Genomic DNA, 22,178 nt, shown 5'->3' with positions numbered 1-22,178 from the left:
GGGATCTTTGTCTATTTTTTCCCCTCTGATATATCAAGCCCTCAGATATCAACTTGTATCTAGTAGGCACTCAATGAATATTTGTTGGCTGATTGAATGAATGTTGTAAATCTTCTTTTTTTTAAATAGAAAAATCCTGATATTCTATATGTCAAAAATACCAATGAAAAATTAAGATCCATATCTTTGCAATAAAACTCTTTTATTATGTAGTGTTTACATAATCTTTTTTCTATGTTCTGAGATACTGTTTCCCATATATATGCTCATACTATGACTTCAATTAAAATGGCCATTTGTTTCACAAACACTTGATTTTTACAAATTTGATCAATGAATTAGTCAATAAACACAGCATATCTAGAAGCAAAAACTATCTTCAAAATTGGACGTTATTTAAAAAAATTGGACATGTTCCATTGATCATTAGTGTCAGTCACCTATACCTATCTATATCTATATCCATATCTATATCTATAGCTTCTATATCTGTATCTGTGTTTGTAGTTCTATCTCTATCTATCTCTTTACCTATCTACATTGTCTATATACCTCTCTATCTGAGGGTAGATCCAGTCCAGGGAATTTAGAAAACTAAAGAAACAGTAATTCTCTTTCTCATTACCGAAAAATGTCAATCAGAACCAAACTTCTCTGAGCAGAATTCGTGTCCAGAATTGTTTCTGGGGCATTCTTATCTCACTTCCTTTGAACCGATCAATACAGTTTTGGTATCATATGGTTTTGCTCTGCTACATTATCTTAGGACACTTTTCTGGATAAAGGATTGTTAATAGCAAGCTACAAAATTATGTAACAGCAGACTAGTTTCAGACAATAGATAGAACTTTATATAGTTTTATAAAACCTTCCCAATCTGTAAAAATTTAGTTGAAAATCACATGAGATACCCCTTTATCTAATTTCAATTAATTTTTAAAGTAAAAATGGAAATTGTGAAGTTTTTAATAATTACTCATTAATAAAATACTTATATTACACAATGCATTGAACTTTAGTTAAGCCTTTTCTTCTTCCTAAACTACAATTTCTTTTATGAACCCTCAAAAATACACTCAATTTAAAAATAATTTTTAATTTGAATTACATAAGTGTATTATACTTGTTCTTCTTTTATGTAAGCACATTTTGATAAAATGACTCAAAATAAAAACATTAATAAGAACAACAAACAAATTCCATGGAATTTTTTAAAAGACATTAATGCAAATATATGTGACCTATCATCAAAAAACCAGTATGAGAAAGTCAGTGACCAAGGGACCAATTTCATGTGGAATAATATGAAATACAAATGGAATCAGGACATGGATTTTTATTTCACTGGTTTTTGTTATTAGGGCTTCTCTATTAAATGTTTTAAGAGAAGCAAAAAAGCCTTAGTCAGCAATCTAATATATAAACTTGAATTTAGAAGAGCAAATTTTTTGGAGTAGAATTAAATTTGACTACTCAACTAAAGTAACCATTTTATTGAACAGTCTAAACTTGTGGGTGCAAACATGAAGCAGGATTCTTTTCCCTCCAATTTTTACCTTCTACCATAGGAGGACAATTCCCCTTTTCCCATCTCTCAATGATATCTTGAATGGATCCCATAGGTTTCTGGTCATTTTAAAGTATAAAAAAAAATCTAGTTCAGTGTAATTAATCCAGTTTAGAACTTCAAATTCATATCCTTTTCTCCCTAAATTAATACTAGACCCTGGGCCAAGAACCAGTGGTGGTACCAGTAAGGGCTCTTTTTTTACTTCAACCTTCTCTCCCTCTTTTGGGTCCATTTTTATCCAGACATAGAGAGGAATAGTTTAGGGAGAAAAGCACACTCCCCTCTTTGTTGATTGTCCTGCTCCTCCTTTGAAGCCCTCTTTGTGGCAGGCATTTAAATGACGGTCTCTTAAGTGTCTCATGAGTTGGTTCTTTGGAGGTACCTTTGGGAAATTCTTCATTTCATCATTCAGAGATGAGAAAGATTATGTTCTGGCTTGATCTCTTCTGTACAATTTCTTAGATCATCTCATTTCTGGCTACTTATCCCTAAACTCTCACGAGGATCTCTTGGTGGAACACCAAAGTAAATTTCAGTTACCTTCCATATTGTTCATCTGATCATTGAAGCACATATTTACTGCCAACCAAAGAAAGGAGAGTGCAGGATGCTTCATTGAATTTCTCTCTATATACTGCCTTGTCTCTCTATTCTGCCATATACTCAAATTCTCTACCCTTCCTGAATTTCTCCCCAACTTCAAATGGACAGATGCAGACTAGCAACTTTGTTGCAAAAGTAGATTTTCAGCTGAAAAATTAGATGATTTTTTTATTGTAGCTCAATTATGTATGTGTGTACATACATAAGGAATCTCCTCAAATATGTCTAGTCTTTTGTTTATGTGAAGTGGTGGGGAGTAGAGGGTAGTAGGGATTTCTGTCTCTGTTTAGTAGATCTTATACAAATGTTATCTGATGGCTTTTCTTAATCTGACCCAAATCCATAGTACTTTTTGGTGGTTACAAAATTTGGGAATGAATTTATTTTTTGTAATATCCCATTCCTGAGCACATACCTTTCTGTTCCTAAAAGAGTGTGGCCAAATTGTCGTCATATTTTTCTCTTGCCTGAAGGAGAGAAATGTCCAAAAGTTTATTTAACTTTGAACTTTTTCACCTGATTGATGAGGTAAGAATTTCATTCAATTTTTCAATTAATTTTTACTTTTTTATTAGGAGCAGGATAGATTCTGAAGGAGTTTTTGGTTTGTTTATTATTATTTTTTTTTGCCCTAATGCACAGGCAACACCTCTCTTTCAAGATTGGCTGCTTTTCCTATTTAACACCTCTTACTCTGTCTAAACAACTTGTTTCCACAGTACTCTCAAAACAAACTTGGAACATTCCTTGTTTTTCCTCCTCAAATGACAGCCTGTGATGGATGGAAGGTGTTACTTATGATCAATACTTCGGAAAACAGAGAGAGTTTGAAGGGAGATCTAGCAAATTGACAGACAAGAAAACATTTCTATTGCTTCTAAAATCATTTCAAATCTTTTGAAAAAGTTAGTACTTAAAAATTGTCTCAAAAAAGAAAAAAATTTATAAAGATTTTTGATTTTTTCTTCTTAAAATGATATTCCCTTTATTTAAATAAGTATTTATGTCATTTATATCATATTTGGTACAAACTTTTAGTTAAGCATCTGATTAAGAAAGTAGAAATGATTCCCTAATTACTCATATATTTTGTATAAGAGTTAGTGAAAAATCTTATATTTTGTACAAGGCTGGGAAGCCGGGAAGCTTTCAGAGATTGAAATTGCAATATCTGTTTGGATTCAAAGTTTGAGGAGTAAATAATTTAGACATGATGATTCAAAATGTATTGAGCTCAAAGTATTAGTCTCTATTACACTTTTGAATGATAAGTGCAACTACTTACCTGAAGATTATTAAAAAAAAACCAACCTGGGAAATCTGAATAGGGGCACTTGGGGCAAAAAAAATATGAGTCTATTTTTGGGGAGGAAGATGGGGTTGAACTCCAGTTTCTGTTACTAAACATGAATTTATTCTTTGTAAGACATACGTAGGGATTTCTTGTTAACAAATTTGACATAATTATTTTATGAATAAAGAAACAGCTTACATTTTAGTGGAGTACTTTATAAAATGGATTTTGAAATCTGTCATGGTCTAAAGATGCAAAGTAAAAGCCGTAAGAAAAATCAGGCAAGTACTGGCTGCTTTCTATATGCTATCCCATTTAACCCATCAATCATCTATCTGACTCCAAAGAGAAAATTTAGGCAACTTCTCCAAAATCATAAAGCTATTAAATGGCAAGACCAGGATTAAAATCAGAATCTGTGTGTCTTTCAAGTCAGTGCTCTTCCCAACAGGCCACATGGCCTCCCAGGAGGTAAGAGGATATTGGTTACAGAGTGGGACAGAAGGGAATTCTGAAAGAGAACCTTCTCTGGGTGACATGCAGACAGTGCCTCAGAACCTCACAGAACAGATCCTTAGGAGGCAGAGGCCAACGAATGATCACTGGAAAAACAGTTCAGGATTGATGTGTTTGATGCCTGTTGTCAAGTTATTTCCTTATAATTCTTTGATGGGGTCTAAAAAATGATTGGAAATGAGCCATTTTAAGAGAATCTAGAATAAAATATTCAGGAAGATAAACCATTAACAGCAGCAAAAGTTTAACATAGTGTTGGCCTCCCTTGTACTACAGAGTCAATTGAGTGATATATTATTTCCTGTAAATTCTGTAAATTTTCATCTAATATACATAAAGAGTTTCTGATCTCAGATTTTATAGATTTGAAGAAGGAAAAAATACTTGTGTGTGTGTCTAAACTTCATTTATATGTAAATATTGATGTTGTAAAAGAGTATTTCTTTTAAAGTATTTTACTGTGTTGAGCATCTTTCTCCATTCTCCTTACTATTCATGTGACCTAAGAGGGTGGTGCACCTCCTTTAGTAATTTGCCACTTCTCAAATAGAATATATGAAAAATAATGCATAATATGACTTGTATCTCTTCCTAAATAGAAATTGCTTTCTCAGGGGTAATCTTGCCATTGGAAAACTTATGAGTTGATATTTTAAAATTTCATGCTAGTTTGTAAGATGTCTTCCCATACACCCACTTGACAAAATAAAAATTACATATATTGGCTCTGATGGCTGTGCTGAAACTGTGTACCTCAGATTGGGACTAAAACCCACACGGCCAGGACTCAAAATCAGCCAAAACCCAGATTGGGACTTGAACCCACGGTCTTTTTTTTTTTTTTTGCGGTACTTGGGCCTCTCACTTTTGTGGCCTTTCCCGTTGCGGAGCACAGGCTCTGGACATGCAGGCCCAGCGGCCATGGCTCACGGGCCCTGCCGCTCCGCGGCATGCGGGATCCTCCCGGATCGGGGCACGAACCCGTGCCCCCTGCATCGGCAGGCGGACTCACAACCACTGCACCACCAGGGAAGCCCCAAACCCACGGTCTTTTAATTAAAATCACTCACCTGGTGTCTGGACTTGCTGAGGCTCAGGTTCTTTGTGTCTCAGCACAGAAGGAATTCAGCAAGAGGCAAAGTGATAGGCAAGAAGTAGATATATTAATATAGGACACTCGTGAGAGATGCAAGCGGGCAGGTGAGGAGGCTCTGCCCCAAGGATTAAGTGGGCTACAATTTTATAATCAAAGTAAAGTGGGGAAGGGGGGAAAAGGCCGCCTTGTTCGATTGGACGTCAGGCTTACATCACTAGCTCCTTCTTATCAGGCGGATGAGTGTCTGACCCTATGAAGTCAAACTAGGACTGTCATAGCACTTATTAAAATCAGTAGAAGAGTGGTAACATTTTTCTTTCACTTAATGACCTGGGGCATATCTCATGCTTTTATTTATGGCTTTATAGTTAAGCAAGACTGCTTCATTCCACAACGTTGCAATAGCTTTCTTGAGTGATCATTATTTTACAGTGGTCTCCCAAAGTTTCCTAACTTTCCCTCTGTATCTATAATCCCCTACTGAGACTTCTACAACTACCTGTATCCTATTTTATCCCTATCAGTGTTAGTATAGTCGTATAGTATTAGGGGGAACAGCTCAAACATCTATATTTAAAAGTAGGAAGGGTGGGAAAATGAACCCTATTGTAATAGTAAATTGAATTATAACTCAATGAGGATAAATTACACTTTAAGGAAATACAAGTAATAAATGTAGAAGGATTCAGTGCAAGAGATGAAAAGTAGAGACTTTACAATCTCTAACTTTATCTTTTTAGTTTTAAAATATTTCCATTGTTTCACAAATGAGTCTCCTGTAATTTTGGAAAATAAGTTACTGTTTGTTATAGTTCAAATTCAAATTTATGGAACTAAATTCATTCTCCCCCAAATCTGTTGTCTTTTCAATTTTCACCTAATCACCTATCATTTAGAGTCCCAGGGATTTTTTCTTTTCCAAATACAGCCTTTATTTTTCTTCTCTGCCTCTGTCATTATGTGTATGTCAACATGCTTCCAAAACAACCACTTAATTCAGTCAATTCAGTGAAAAAAAAAAATGTCAAGTCAGTTGCTAGGTTCCCTGTAGACAAAACATCCAGCTGATTGACTAGATATTTCTCTCATCAACTATTTGTTTTGGCATTATTTAGACATAGCCTTTGTCTCCTTTTTTTCTCCTTTTATTGAATCTGCTCTAATTGCTTTTGTATTATCTTTTTTGGCATTCTTCTAGCTTCTTCCTTCCAATTTTCATTGTTTAAACAGTTTTATTTATAAATGCATTCTTCAATTGATCTGTATGATCTGTGTTCTAAATGGTTTAGCACAAAGTATATAGGCTATTTATCTTGATATTCAAAGTCTATGCTCAAATAACTTGAGGCAAAGTTTGAATTGGAATAAGATTTAAGGCCATGTGTACTAACTTGCTTATTTTTTAACATCTGAACCAGCTTTGTAGTATTTTTAGAAAATACATGTGTGACAGCAGAGAGAAAATAAAGTCAATTATCAAATACTCAGGTACGGATATTTTGCTTCTTTATGATCTCACCTTTATCCTTCTACTCTTAGATTCCATAGTCATCATACCTATCTGACAAAACCTGGGGCTGATGAAACACATTTTCTGTTTACTTTCTAAGTACACTTGAACAGCAAAACTTGGCTAAAGAAAAGCACAGAAGTGCTCAAACTGGACTTAATCTAAATCTTGAAGGAATGCTACAACACTTACAGAATAACACTATACTCTCCTCGTAAATTCACCTTCTAGGTTTTTTTCTCTTCAAATCTTTAATAAGCTCTTCCCTTTTAACATTCATATGATGACTTCTCAGAACATTCACAGAGAAAACAAATGTAAGCTGATGAAAACAATATCTCATGTTTCCACCACCAGTTCTGAAAATGTGCCTTCACTTGCACTTACCTACTCAGCTCTCTATCCTGTTATGAAAGAGAAAGTGTCTCTGCTCCTCAGGCCATCTCCCCCACCTTAGACCCTGGACCTCATCCCCTTTCTCCTCAAGGGCTTTTCTCCTGCAATTATTTCACCCACCCCCCTTTCAACTACATCACCAATTTCTCTCCCAATATAGGATTAGCTCACACACATCTTGATATCACTCATCTTTAAAAAACAGAAACAAAAACCAAGCTCATCTCTGGACCCCACATTCTCTCCCAGCTACTGCTCTGGGAGTCTCTTCTTAACAATAAAACTCCTCAAAAAGTGAACTTATTCTTGCTGTCTCCACTGTCTTCCTTTCCATTCTCTCTTCAACCCATTCCAGTAAAATCTTTTTTTTTTTCTTCTTGTTTGCTGGTTTGTTTTTCCAAAGATGTATTGAAACAGAAACAAGTTGGTTGAATACTTGATGGGAAAAAAAAGAAGTTTCAATGGTATTCAAAGTATTTTTTAAGAGATAGTGTAGCACCAGCTTTCTTTGTAAACTAGATTATGTTGTAAACGTTTTTTCTAAATTCTTTGAGAGTGTTGGTTCTTAAGAACTAGGGCTTATTTTTCTTCCTAATCTATCTTGTGCTACTGAAAAATGGCATAAGGGTATTAGAAAGCTGTTTCTGTAAGTTATGGATTTCTTTTTTTATTCTTGCTGGAAATATATTGCTGCCTTGAGTCTGTGCGATTTTCATCAATATCACCACGATGCTGTGAAATTTCCTTGAGAATCTATCTCTAGTTTTAACCTTTTTAATCAGAATTGTCCATTTTGAGTGGCTGTCAATCAGAAGGAGTGAATCCAGAATGGTTTCTCTCAGGTTCAGAGAAGAAAAGTTTGGGAGAGGTAGAGAAACTCTGTTCTCCTTGCCTTCCAGCAGTTTCCTTTTTGGTGATGATCTGAAAATCAAAGTCGTGTTAACATCTTGCAGGTCCTGATATTCTCAGAGGTGGCAAGGAATATCTTCTCTCCTGTTCTGAAGAACAGGAAAATCTCATTCTGTAGGAGGCCAAGAGTGTCTCGGTAGTTAACACCTTCCACAGCAAAATTCTCTTCCATTTCATGCATGTGGAGCTCCAGAGGCCTATTAATTCTTTTAAATCATGCACTTTAAAAAAAAAATTGAAGTATAGTTGATTTACAATGTTGTGTTAATTTCTGCTATATAGTAAAATGATTCAGTTATACATATATACATTTTTAAAATATTCTTTTCCATTATGGTTTATCATAGGATATTAAATGTAGTTAGTTCCCTGTGCTATACAGTAGGACCTTGTTGTTTATCCATTCTCTATGTAATAGTTTACATCTGCTAATCTCAACCTCCCACTCCATCCCTCCCCCAGCCTCCTCTCCCTTGGCATCCACAAGTCTGTCTCTATGTCCATGAGTCTGTTTCTGTTTCGTAGATAGGTTCATTTGTGTCATATTTAGATTCCATGTATAAGTGATATCATATGGTATTTGTCTTTCTCTTTCTGAGTCATTTCACTTAGTATAATCTCTAGTTGCATCCAAGTTGCTGCAAATGGCATTATTTCATTCTTTTTTATGGCTGAGTAGTATTCCATTGTATATATGTACCACATCTTCTTTATCCATTTATCTGTCTGTGGACATTTAGATTGCTTCCATGTCTTGGATATTGTAAATAGTGCTGCTATGAACATAGGGGTGCATGTATCTTTTAGAATTATAGTTTTGTGTGGATATATGCCCAGGAGTGGGATTGCTGGATCATGTGGGTAATTCTACTTTTAGTTTTCTGAGGAAACTCCATACAGTTTTCCATAGTGGCCGCACCAACTTACATTCACACCAAGAGTGTAGCAGGGTTCCCTTTTCTCCACACCGTCTCCAGCATTTGTTATTTGTAGACTTTTTAATTATGGCCATTCTGACTAGTGTGAAGTGTTACCTCATTGTAGTTTTGATTTGCATTTCTCTAATAATTAGTGATGTTGAGCATCTTTTCATGTGCCTATTGGCCATTTGTACTTATTCTTTGGAGAAATGTCTATTTAGATTTTCTGCCCATTTTTCAGTTGGGTTGTTTGTATTTTTGTTGTTGAGTTGTATGAGCTATTTGTATATTTTGGAAATTAAGCTCTTGTCGGTCACATCATTTGCAAATATTTTCTCCCATTCTGTAGGTTGTCTTTTCATTTTTTTTAATGGTCCTTTGCTGTTCAAAAGCTTGTAAGTTTGATTAGGTCCCATTTGTTTATTTTTGTTTTTATTTCTATTACCTTGGGAGACTGACCTAAGAAAACATGGGTAATAGTTATGTCAGAGAATGTTTTGCCTATGATATCTTCTTGGAGTTTTATGCTGTTATGTCTTATGTTTAAGTCTTTAAGCCATTTTGAGTTTATTTTTGTGTATGGTGTGAGGGTGTGTTCTAACTTCTTTGATTTACCTTAGGCTGTCCAACTTTCCCAACATCACTTGCTGAAGAGACTTTTTTCCATTTTATATGCTTGCCTCCTTTGTCAAAAGTTTATTGACTATAGGTGGGTGGATTTATTTCTGGGCTCTGTATTCTGTTCCATTGTTCCATATGTCTGTTTTTGTGCCAGTACCATGCTGTTTTGATTACTGTAACTTTGTAGTATTGTCTGAAGTCTGGGAGGGTTATGCCTCCTGCTTTGTTCTTTTTCTTTAGGATTGCTTTGGCAATTCTGGGTCTTTTATGGTTCCATATAAATGTTAGGGTTATTTATTCTATTGTTAAATGTCATGGGTAATTTGATAGGGATCACATTAAATCTGTAGATTGCTTTGGGTAGTATAAGCCATGCACTTGCCAGGTAAGAGACTGAACCTGGCTTTGGTACCCTTTTGGCCCCTGCTGCACCTGCCACAGGGCATAATTGCTTTAGTTCAATCAGCAGCCTCACAGAGATAGCAAACTTGGACTTGTACCATTCTTCAACCTCCCAAAGGTTCTTGGCAACCACACTTTCATTCTCCTGCCACATATCACACAGAGCAGCCGTGAGTTCTGGCTTGGAAACATGCACCCCAATTTGCCCATGCTACCCTAAATCTGGGCCTGCAGCTCACAGCTTTCATCATTGCACAGTTTTCTTAAAAAGTCAATCTCTTCTTGCAAGGAAGCCACTTTATGTTCAAGGTCAAGGAGTGCCAAAGAAGTATTGTCAACCTCCTGTGTGAAAGTTTACAGAGTTCTCTGAGTTTCTTCCCTCAGAGGTCCTCTCTGAAGCATCTCCTCTTGCAACTTCTTCCAGAGCTGCATGACCTCTTTGGGCAGGTTGCCGTGCTGTGCCTACCTGTCGTTGGTAAACAGGTTCACCTCTGGCCCAGCTCCTGCATCTCCTTTCTATAGAGATCCCTAGGCATGACGTCCCTAGCCCTTGAGCTGGACCCACATTCTGTTGTACCGTGAAGTGCACCTTGTCGACGTAGGTTAGGAGATGCAGTCATTCAGCTCCTGCAGCTGCACCTTCTCCTTGGTGCCAGTGTTCTTGAACTCATTGTTGAGGTAAAGGCCAAGGAGGGTGTGGTGTACACGCTGCTCCAGGGGAAAGGCGTGGGGCTGCGGCTGGCGCTGGGGTGCAGTGTGCTGGCCAGATAGAATGTAGTCATTGCGCTCTGGCTGGAGCCGAATCAGCTCAGGGTGCTGGGGTCACCTAGCTCCTGAAATCGGAAGACTAGGGCCTTGATATGATGGAGTTGGCTGCAGAGGGTGGCAGTGCCTACTGGCTCTGGGAAGAGAGGCGTGGACAGCGGGAGCCCTAGTACATCTCTGGCGCAGGGACCCCGAAGTGAAAGTGTCAGAGCTCCAATAAAGCTTTTATTCTCCCTGCTGCCTTGAAATAGCTCTCATCAAGGTGACTATTTATATTTTGCCAGAGTCAGCAATTTTTTTAATCCTCAACTTCCTTCACTTCCCAGAAGCACCTGTAAAGGCTGACCCTGCCTCTTTGATAAAACACATACCTCTCCAGGCTTCTGACATTCTTGGCTTCCCTCCCTCACTACCACTGCTCAGAAATCTTTACTAGTTCCTCCTCTGTCTATCCCAGCTCCAGATATTAGAGAATGGGTAAGCTTCACCCTGTACCTTCTCTGCCTATGTAATCTCATTCTTTCCTGTGCCTTCAAATAATTTCCATATATTGATTCAAAATTTTTTATCTAGAGTCTAGGTCTCTTTTTTGAGCCTTAGAATTATCCATTAAATTGCCTCTCTTCAATCTTTCCTGGGTTTCCAGTTTGCTGGCTCACCCTTCAGGTCATGGGATTTACCCACATCCATAATTGTATAGCTCAATTCCTTATAATAAATCTCTCCCTTACATATTTCCTATTGCTTCTGTTTCTCTGAAGAACCCTGACTAATACATACCCCAAGAAATTTCTGTGAATTCATATAGAAATTGCATCATATTTCATAGAGTGTGTGTGTGTGTGTGTGTGTGTGTGTGTGTGTTTTAAGAGAAAGCAGTATTTTAAAATAATTACCAATAGGAAATTTTTTTTTTTTACTATACTTCTTGGCTAATGAATAGGATTCTTTCTTCATTGGATCTGTCAACTTCAGACATTTGGGTTGAATTGGAGAGAACTGACACTCACTTCAGGTTCAACACTGAGCAACTTCTACTTGCTTTTTGGTCTGGGTGTCATAATCTGTTGAGAGCACAGTCTTTCATATAAATATACAAATTCAGATGGCAACTTACTTTTTCTCTTCTCGATACCTTGCAGAGACAGTCAGTGAAACAATGCACTGAGACCAGTGCTGCAAATGTGCTGTAGAACATTTTTCACCTATTTGGATAGAAGTATTGATAACTTTGTCTTCTTCCTGAGAGGTTCAGCAGTTGCATAATACTGTAGATTGACAGGGACTCAGAGAAAGGACAATTTGCTGGTGGTTAGTGATAGTCTTTATTTTACCCATAATGCTGTCACTTCCATCTCATATAAATTAAAATAAATTTCAAACCACTCATTCTCATAATGAACTCTCTTCATCCAATGTTCAAATTCCATTTCTCTTAACATATTTTTAATGGAAGGAGAAAAGCAAAACATTTAAAATTTTACCATGTATTTTTAAATTATCTTTGTCTTGTCCCAATATAATATCTACTAAATAAACCAACTATTTAAGTATTTTTTAAAATTATTGAGGTGAAAAAGGAATTCAAACTTCTTTAATCAAAGAACAATTAAATGTCCAAATTATTGGTTCCCCATGATTTTCTCTAACTCTAAGGTAAAAGAACTAAGTAATGGAATAGTATATAAGTATATTAAAATGTTTGACACACCCAGTAAGTATACCTTTTTGAGCATGAAGTTTTCTTTTAGACCAAAAGCTGATTCCATCCTCTGGGTCATCAATCTTCATCGTATTGTAGAAATTTTACTTTCCTATTTTGAAACTGGTTTTTATGGAAGCCTCAAGCAATTGGAAAACAAGTACTGATTTGAGTATTCTTTTTATAGAATTGCCTTTAACAAAGACTTTTCTCTTTAGTTGTAAAAAATAATTTTAAATGCCCGTGACTGGATTTTTAAATGTGGTTGTCAGAGTGATGATTTCTTAAAGGCATTACTCAGCTTTATTCAGTTAAGATTAGTTAATATTGTAAATAGTCATCTATATATTATGCCCCTTAGATTGGCTGCTTACCAAAGACTCCCTGATTGGGTTAGGGGGTTGCTGTCATCTTCACTATCATGTTCCTTATTAGGAGTCTCAATAATAACTCTCTATTGCAAAAATCAAGGATTTTAAGGTTTTTAAAAAATCTTTTGTATATTTTGTACTTATTTCAAGCTTATACATCAAACTTTCTGTTTTTAGCCAACATACACATGTTCTATTCTAAATATGGTCTTAAAATTATTAGCCCACAAAAAAGTATTACAATGACAGCAAAAATATATTTATTTATTATTTATTTATTATTATTATTTACTTTTGTATTATTGGGAAACTTGTTTTTGTTGGAAGTGGAAGTATGTTCAGTGGTATCAAAGTTATAATTGGATCAGGAAATTAAGTTGATTTGTAGGAGCCAGTTGTTTTTTAGATATTTAAAATAATAAGTTTAGACCCTATTTCATTGGGTGAAACATTCATCTAAAGATATGGTAGTATGGACCTGTGGTGACTCATGGATAAAGCAGATGGTTTAGCAATAGCCATGTGGGCCAAAGACCTCAGCGTTACCTTCCTTACTATTCTCTTTTCGTACTGATGTGACTATAGCTGTAATAAAAACAAGCTTCACCATAGCAAAAAATATCAAGTAAGTGTTCTTTCATAGTATGCTATACATTTTTCTTTTTTTAAATGAATATTCTCTAGAAAATAAATGTTATTTAAAGCAAGACCAACCTGAACATTACACTGTAAGTAAAAACAAAAATGGAAGTATATAATAGTATCAAAAGTTCTCCCAGGATGGTTTGGTTGAATATCACTTTGTTATTTTAACTTTACAAATACCACCAATGGTTTTAACTATGAATCTTAATTAATGGCACTTTGTAAAATCCTATCAGTGTAAAGCAAAATAGCTACCAGAGCAAAATGCTTTAGATGTGCCATTTCAAATCCAGCTTTCATTTTGCTGCTTATGATTACCTAAATTACATTAACATACAAATGCTGAGCCCATTTAAGTAATCTAGTTTTGGTAAATGAAAAATGGCCACTGTGACATAATCTTCTAGGCAAAACCACTATTTCTGTTGGATTTATTATTTGGTCCTATGTGATGTGTTTATGAGTGACATGATAGTAATTCGAAAGGTCAAAATAGAATATTAACATTTCTGGATGAACTTCCCAGAGAGTTACTCTTCCGACAAAAGAAGTGGAATGCAAGCCTCCCCATTTCTACATCCTGGCAGAGAACAGAGGAGTGCTAATGTCCCTCGTTATACAGAGAAAAACTGGTATTTTTCAGAGCCCAAAGGAGAAAGCTAGATGGCTTGAAAATCAAGTGATAAAGCTGTACTTAAGGTGAACTTTGAACAAGTTCATAAAGCAGTAATGAAACTGGAGGCTTAATATAAAGCAGGAAGTGTCCTGCTACAATTTCATGCAGTACATCGATGAGTATTAGCCAAATCTTAGAAAAAAGAAATACAACCTGGACCAGAAGAGAGATTATTCACTTAGCCACACTGTGTAAAATTTTTCTCCAGATTTGTAGTGAAGAAGGAACTTTATGTCAGAACTCTACTGTATAGCTTTCAGGCATTGTTTGGTATATTTATTCTGAAATAGTACAGTAAAATTTGTATATTTTCTTGATCTTGTAATTTGGATTTGTCATTCTCAATGATTTATTTGATTTTATTCATAAGGTCTTAAGGTAAGAGTCACCATCATTTCTAGAATTCTGGACTAAGTACATTCTACCTGTTCATTTCAGTGAGGTTTTTAGTATACAAAGTGGACAAACCCAGATGAGAATTGGGCCTTAAGCAATATTTATTTTCCTCATTTGTGCACATGCACACACACACAGAGACACTGGCTTATAGCAGAGTAGGTTACCATTAAATTCAGCCTGGGTCATCTTACTTTGTAATAGAGATCCAATCAATATCATCAACTTTATCATTATTTTAGATTTGGGGACCATATCTAGTGCTAAAGCCTTAAACTGGGAGCAGAAAGCAGCAAGAGTACTATTAATCACATGAAATTTCAATTTAGATTGTCCAAAATTTCTGGACAATTTTTTTCTTTTAATAAGCCCTTTGGGTAACATACATATTAAGTGAAGTTCTTAAAACAGTCCAGCCTCTGGGATGAAAGTGGCCCATGCACAGGGGCTTTCGGGAACCCCATTCATGGCAGCAGTACTCTGCACACTCTCTTCCGGGCTGCTCCAAGCTAGCAGCTACCTCTTTGAAAGTGGTATATCTGTGAGCAACAGGGAGAATTCTTTCTAGTGGAGGAGAGGTCAGATGCAGTGCAGTACACACCATTAAAAATAAATAAACACAATTCCACCCTGAGATAAATTCTGCTACCATGTACTAAACGTTAGAAAAATATCTTTCTTATAAACTTTGTGTCATGGTTGTTTTAAAGAAAGCAGCTTTCCTGCTGTACACAGTTTAGCTTTCAAGAAGGTGAAACTTCTACTTTCCTTCTCAAACAAATAAACAGTGAGGTGTTATGTGAGAGTTTGTGGCTAAGAATGTCTGTCAGTTCACAGTAAAATTTGCTTTAATAAAACGAGTCGTTTAATTTCAAAATGCTTTTGCTTGCTGCCTTCTAAGGGTCCTTGTGATCTACATCTGAGAAAGAAAAGGACAAAACAGTTTCAAATTCCATTTCCCCTGTATGGTAGCTTTGCAGGGGGCTACAAACCAATCTCTGGGGTGTTTGGTAATGGGATTTTTATTTTGTAGTATAAGGTTTTCTAAAGAAAGGATCAAAGGCTGTTTAAACAAAAGATCATTCTGTTTTCCTCTTGAATGTAAAACTCTTGAATGTAGAATATTTGTCTTTTGATTTCAGAAGTCAGCACCAAAATGGCTCCTATCCAGTAAAGAGAAGAGCAGTGAAACCACATTTAAGACATTTCCAAAATTGTATTAACTTTAAGTGTTATGCAGTTTACGATATTTGCAATATTAATGATTCTATAAATATCTTTGATCTCCATGCTGTTATGAAGTTATGTTGAGATTATTTTTCTTGTTTAAATTGAATCTTTGCTTAGGTGTGTAAATTAGAAAGTGAATGAGGGGTACTTCAAGTTTTAAATTACACTTACAGGTGCTTATATTTTTTGAACTAGCTATAATTAATGATGAGTTAGAAACAAGAAATATTGATGTTTATTTTTACGGTCTTACCTTAGAGAAGTTTAGGCTAGCAAAGCTTTTGTAATTCTAAGATGTCCTAGCATATAAATGAACCAAATTTATGTACCATGTTTGACAGTCATAATCTTCCCATGAGGCTCCCCAGGTTACTTGTTTAGCAATAACCCTTTTAGCCTAATCCACTCCCTACCCACTGCTGCTTCTACCCTTGCTTGTCCTCACTCCCACACCATCACCCAAACACAAACCATAGGACTCCTAGAAACTGCTGCTGCAAAGTGTAGCTTGCTAGCATTGCTGGCTAGCACTGGTATTGGTCTTGGTAATCAAGTTTAATTTCTTGAGAAAGAACATAATGTAATATGTAGAATGAACATTAAATCTGAGAATACTAAAATTCTGCTAAAACGTTCATTTCTTACTAGTTGTATACTAAGTATATATATATATATATATATATATATATATATATATATATATATATATATAGTTCATTGGCATTGGCATGAAAACCAAACTGAATGGGGATATGAGAGGAGTGGAGGATGGTGTTCGCCATCCTAGAATCTGGAAGGTCAGTGCAGTAAGTCCTCCCTTATCTGCAGTTTTGCTTTCCAAGGTTTCAGTTATCCACATTCAACTGTGGTCTGAAAATATTAAATGGAAAATCTCAGAAATAAACCATTCATAAGTTTTAAATTGATCACAGTTCTGAGTAGTGTGATGAAATCTAACCCATCCTGCTCTGTCCCACCTGGGATGTGAATCATTCCTTTGTCCAGCATATCCTGCCTGTTAGTCACTACTTAGTAGCCACCTCAGTTATCAGATAGACTGTTGCAGTATCTCAGTGCTTTTTTTCAAGTCACCCTTATATTACTTAATAATGACACCAAAGCACAAGAGTAGTGATGCTGGCAATTTAGATAGGCCAAAGAGAAGCCGTGAAGTTATTTCTTTAAGTGAAAAGGTGAAACTTCTCAATTCAATATGGAAAGAAAAAATATATATATGCTGAGTTTGCTAAGATCTATAGTAAGAATGAATCTTCTATCCATGAAATTTGTGAGGAAGGAAAAAGAAATTTGTGCTAGTTTTCCTGTCAAACCTCAAACTGGGAAAGTTAAGGCTACAGTGTGTGAAAAGTGCTTAGTTAAGATGGAAAAGGCATTAAATTTGTACAATAAGATATTCTCAGAGAGAAAAAGAGAGCACATTCACATAACTTTTATTATAGTATGTTGTTATAATCATTCTATTTTATTATTAGTTATTGCTGTTAATCTCTTACTGTGACTAAAGTTTAATTTATAAATTACACTTTATCATAGGTGTGTATGTATAAGAAAAAACATAGTGTACATAGGGTTTGGTACTATACACAGTTTCAGGTGTCCACTGGGGGTCTTGGAACATATCCCCCGAGGATAAGGGTGGACAGTTGTATTCTTGATTACAGGGCTATTCTCTGCTTCATGACCAATGTGCACTCCCAGGGACTAAGCCCTGTATTAACCATCTAACTTATTGACATACTTTCTGATTACAATGGTTCTTCTACCAAAACCACCACCCCAGTTCTAGGAGTCTCTGATATTTTTCCTTCTTCCTCTGCAAAGATTTCTCTGTGTGCCTTCATTTTAGGAAAGGGTACGGTGACAGGTTAGGAAGAGTGACTTGGGTTCTTTGAGGACTGTCAGCATCCATTTGTATTCCTTATTATGGAGTTCTCCCTACTGCCCCACCCTCATTCCCTACTGGGCTCCATTCCTAGTGCTACGCCATTCCCACTTTACTTGAGTTTGCATGTTGTGCATTAAGCTTCGTACACTTTTTGTGTCTTTTTGTTGACACTTTTATAGTCATTACACAAGTGAGGTTCCTCAGGTTACTTGTTTAGCAAATACTCATTTTTGCCTAATGCCTTTTATGGCATTATACAAATTTAGGTACTTTTGAAAGTGGCTACCATGATTCATATATTCTGTAGCAGTGAGGATGATTTTCCACTGAACTCTCTAAATTGCAGCATTGTATTATATTAACCTTTATTTGTTTAGCTATTCCTACCCTAATGCAAGTAATAGAATTAAGAAAATAATATGGCATAATCTGGGGCAATGTACAAACAAATATTAGTGAAATGTATTTGTGATAGGTCAAACATTACATTTCACATATCATAATAACACTGCCACAATACAGTTACTTGAACTGGTTTGATTTCTTTTAAGGTCAAGTTTAAAAATTCTTTTGTTGAGTACATATTGTATGATCTCATTTCCATTAAATTCAAGAACCAGCATGTCTAATATATGATAATGGAAATCAGAAGAGTTGTGTTTATCAGAATGGAGATTAAGTACAAGGGGCCAGGAGGAAACTTTCTGAGGTGATAACAATGTTCTGTGTCTTGATTGGTTACACAGATGTATACATTTGTTCAAACTTATTGAATTGTACACCTAACATATATGCATGTCACTCTGATAATTTTAGCCTATTAAAATGTGAAAAATTGCTTTGTATAACTATAATATTAATTTGTGAAAGTATCAGCTGAGTCTCTTCACCATGCTAGGTCTTTTTAATCGCTTTAGCCGTTTTCAAAACTTTGGAATATTTTCTTGAATTTCTGCTCGTTATTTTCATTTGAAACAATTTTATTGGATGTGATATTTTCTCACTAATTCTTAATTTTATTTAAAATAGAAAATTAATGTAATTGTATATATTACTTAATAGATATTCCAAGTATAATTCTTTGCTTTTCAAAAGTACTTTTTTCTACCTCTTAATTTTTGGACAAGCAGATTCATTTTTTACTGTTTTGGCAGTGCTTTAAACTCACTCCTATTCCTTCAGCTTTCTTCCCACACATAGAAAATGTGTTCTGTGAATTAGACAACCTAATACTCAGTCCCGACAACTCACATTGCAATCCCAGGAAAACACTAGACCTTCTGGGTAAGTGACTTGACATTTTTTCTAGGCTATGGTACGTTTAACTAAGACCTTCCTACAATTCTTTTGGAGAGACATCTGGGAAAATTACATTTGGAGTCTATTCTTAGAAAACATAATTATATAAGAGGAACATAGAAGACACTAAGTATAGAGAATATTGTTTTAAAAACCATTTCACAGCAAAGACAGAGCAGTGGCTATTTTATGATTTTGTGATGGCGATAATGATGATGGTAGTGTCGGTGGTAATAATGCTAACTCTGGGCCATTCACTCTGCTGAATTCTTTTAAATATTGTTATTGCATTAATCTTCCTGACAGCTAAGGAAGATAGGTATTATTATTATTATTTCAAAGTATAGGAAACTGAATATTAGAGAGGTTAATCAATGTGGCATGTTCTTGCATAGCTCTTCTAGTGAACGCCCTCTAAGTGATCCTCCTGAAAAATGGATCCACATTCATAGAAAGTAAAATGCAGACATCTGAGAAGTCCTACCCACCCTATCCTGCTGACTACCTCTTACAGCCTTTCTATTTGATCAGATGAAAGCAAACAGCAAAGCAACTTCCAAGAAGAAACTAGGGGTCAATTTTTGCAAAGAAAGGAGGGAGAGGCACTGAGACGCCAGAAAGAGACAAGAAAGTTACTTTCGAAAAAAATGGAAGTTTCCACATAGACTTTTCTTAGCAGAATCTGGATGTTTTGCAATGTTGTGAGAGAATGTAGTGGGAGAAACAATGAAGAACCTAACAGAGTCTTACTTACAGGAACTTATAATCAAGTTGAAGAGGGAAATCTAATATTAAAACAATAATTAATATCATAATAGAACTTAATTCTGGATTAGTATTATAAAAAATCATAGTTTTTCAGGAATGCAGAGGAGAGAAAATCTTTTGTGGATGGGCAGTCTACAGAAGGCTGGATTTTAAAGGGTGAGGTAAGACATATGAAGACAAGGTTATGGTTATAAAGTTGATTGAGAACAGGGAAGAGAATATGCAGGGAAGTGGAAAGGAAGATATGAGATTAAATACCTGTTTTCTTAGAAACTTTATGAATCACCACTGGGTAGCAGTACTAGAAAAACTTTCCTTTTCCTAAGATATGGGAATGTGATTGTTGCTTTAATTCTGCACAGGGGAATTAGCATGCGTTTGTAAAGCTTATTAGAGGTGCATGTGTGTGGGGAAAACAAAATGAAACACTGTGTTGACAAGAGCTGTCTGTAAATGTCTATCTTTGGATTGGCTCCATTGCTTTTGGCTTCAGATTTCTGGCATATACAACTCAGGTCAAAAAATATTATGGAGAGGTTTAAAGTGATAGTTTTTAATTGGCTACAAATATATTTCATTAAGTAAAACACTAAAAAATTTACTGTAGAATATGTGGCTAGCTTTCTTTTATTTTTCTTTTTGTATTTTCTTTTTACTATTTGACAGTTCTTTTAGAGAGGACTTGTAATGTTTTCATATTAAAAATGTTTAGGTTTTCATTTGAAATGTAGTGTGGAACAGTAGAAAAACAGGAAAAAACAATCAGCCACAGCACCGGTTTTCAAACATGATTGTGTTAAGGTTTTCTTGAATTTCTTTCCACTCTTTTTTTCCCAAGAAGAGAAATTTGGAGTGGCAAGAGGAGAATACAATTATTTTTAGAATCTATATGTTTGTCTAATAGAGAAAACTATGCACAGGGAAAGCATAGAAAGTGTTTGAAATTTTTCATAATTCTCCTACGTGGGCGCTATTAAGATACCTATGTCTTTGTGCATAGAAAATTGTTTGGAAATGGTCATACCAAACTATTAATGGTGATTTTCCAAAGAAAGAAAGAGTTTGGAATAGGGAGAAGGGAAATACGTACACACACACACACCTCTTGTTGGAAGCAGCACATGCTACTTCTGAAGTTAAAAAAAAATCTTTTTTAAGCCAGCCCAGCACCTGAGACCTTGACTGTGAATTCTTTTTTTTAATCTAATAGTGTAATGTGAGACTAAAATTAATAACTAAATATTTTATAGTCTCTAAATATATCTTAAAAACCATGTCTATCCAAATATCATAACTAAGAGCTAGTTAAGGTATACGGAAAATATTTTTTAGCAGAGTTATACTCAGCTTTACAACATTGCCTCTCTGCATTGAAGGATTAACCTCTATAAACACAGGCAAGGGCTTTAATTAAAACAAATTGAGTACAAGATCAGTTTGGATTAGTAGGAGTATGCAATGTGGCTAAAAAAATGAAAGCTTTTAAAATATTGTCAAATAGATGTATAACCTTACTAATTAAATTCTTTCAAATAAATGTGTTATAAATTGTAACTTTTGTTTAGATAGAGAGATGATGAAGATAAAATGATTCTTAACCAGGGATGACTTTGCCCCCCAGAGGACATGAGCAATGTCAGGAGACATTTTTGGTCACCACATCTCAAGGAGGGTGCTACTGGCATCTAGTGGGTAGACATCAGGGATGCTGCTAAACATCTTATGATACACAGGACAGCCCCCTGCAACAAACAATTATCTGGTCACGAAGAATTATCTTCTCCTAGTTTAATCTCCAATTTAATTGTACTTTATTTTCTTGGTTTTTAAATGACCTTGTACTTTCCTTTTAATTTTAATTTAGTTTTAGTTTGTGGCTATTTTTAAAATTTCAGGCTTTTAAATGTGTATTTTAAATTAGTAATACCCAGGATATGGGCATGTGTGTGACAAATTGGAACCCATCTACATTATAATTTAAGCTGTAAATTGGCACAACTGTGGAAATATGTATAGATACCTTTAAAATATACATGCCTTTGAGTCAGATTTCATCCATTTTTTAATTTTAGAACTTCATTATATCATATAATCTGTTAAGTAGCCTTGTATTCCAAGACTTTTTCCCAGATACATCCGTCAACTTGCTCCAGTCTGAACCAATTAGTATCAAGGACTGATGCAGTTGTCATCCTGTGATTTCTTTTGATGGCTTTTTTAGGCTGAATTCATTGTTTCATGAATCTTATGTCATTCTCTTTTATTGTCAACCGTCTCATTTTGATGGTATGTATTTTCAAGCACCTTCTTATGCAATGATGGTTTTCTGGCTCCTTACTTGTCCCAAAAGTCTTTACAGTAACTTACTAATTGGCTGATACCTTTTAAAAAATTCCTCATTAACCATTCCTGCAAGAATTTAACATCTTTTCTTTGTCTTTAATATTCTGAAATGTCATGTTTTTAAAAAATCTTTTATTTATGTATTTATTTATTTTTGAAAGTTTTATTTTTGTAAATGCTTTAAATTTTTAAAAGTCCTTCTTAATCTCTTCATATCCTGCTATTTATGTCATTCCTTTC

The 22,178-nt window shown here is 35.2% G+C and overlaps 1 pseudogene; it reads right to left on the bottom strand.

Moving 5' to 3' along the window:
- Positions 1 to 7,581: 7,581 nt before the first annotated feature.
- The window catches only part of LOC132499830 (vimentin-like), a 110,234-nt pseudogene continuing 95,637 nt past the window's right edge, over positions 7,582 to 22,178 (bottom strand).

Source organism: Mesoplodon densirostris, chromosome 12, assembly GCF_025265405.1.
Source record: "Mesoplodon densirostris isolate mMesDen1 chromosome 12, mMesDen1 primary haplotype, whole genome shotgun sequence".
In the NCBI taxonomy this organism is placed as follows: Eukaryota; Metazoa; Chordata; class Mammalia; order Artiodactyla; family Ziphiidae; genus Mesoplodon; species Mesoplodon densirostris.
The sequence above is the reverse complement of the archived record's forward strand: the minus strand, read 5'-3'. Positions and strand labels throughout refer to the sequence as shown.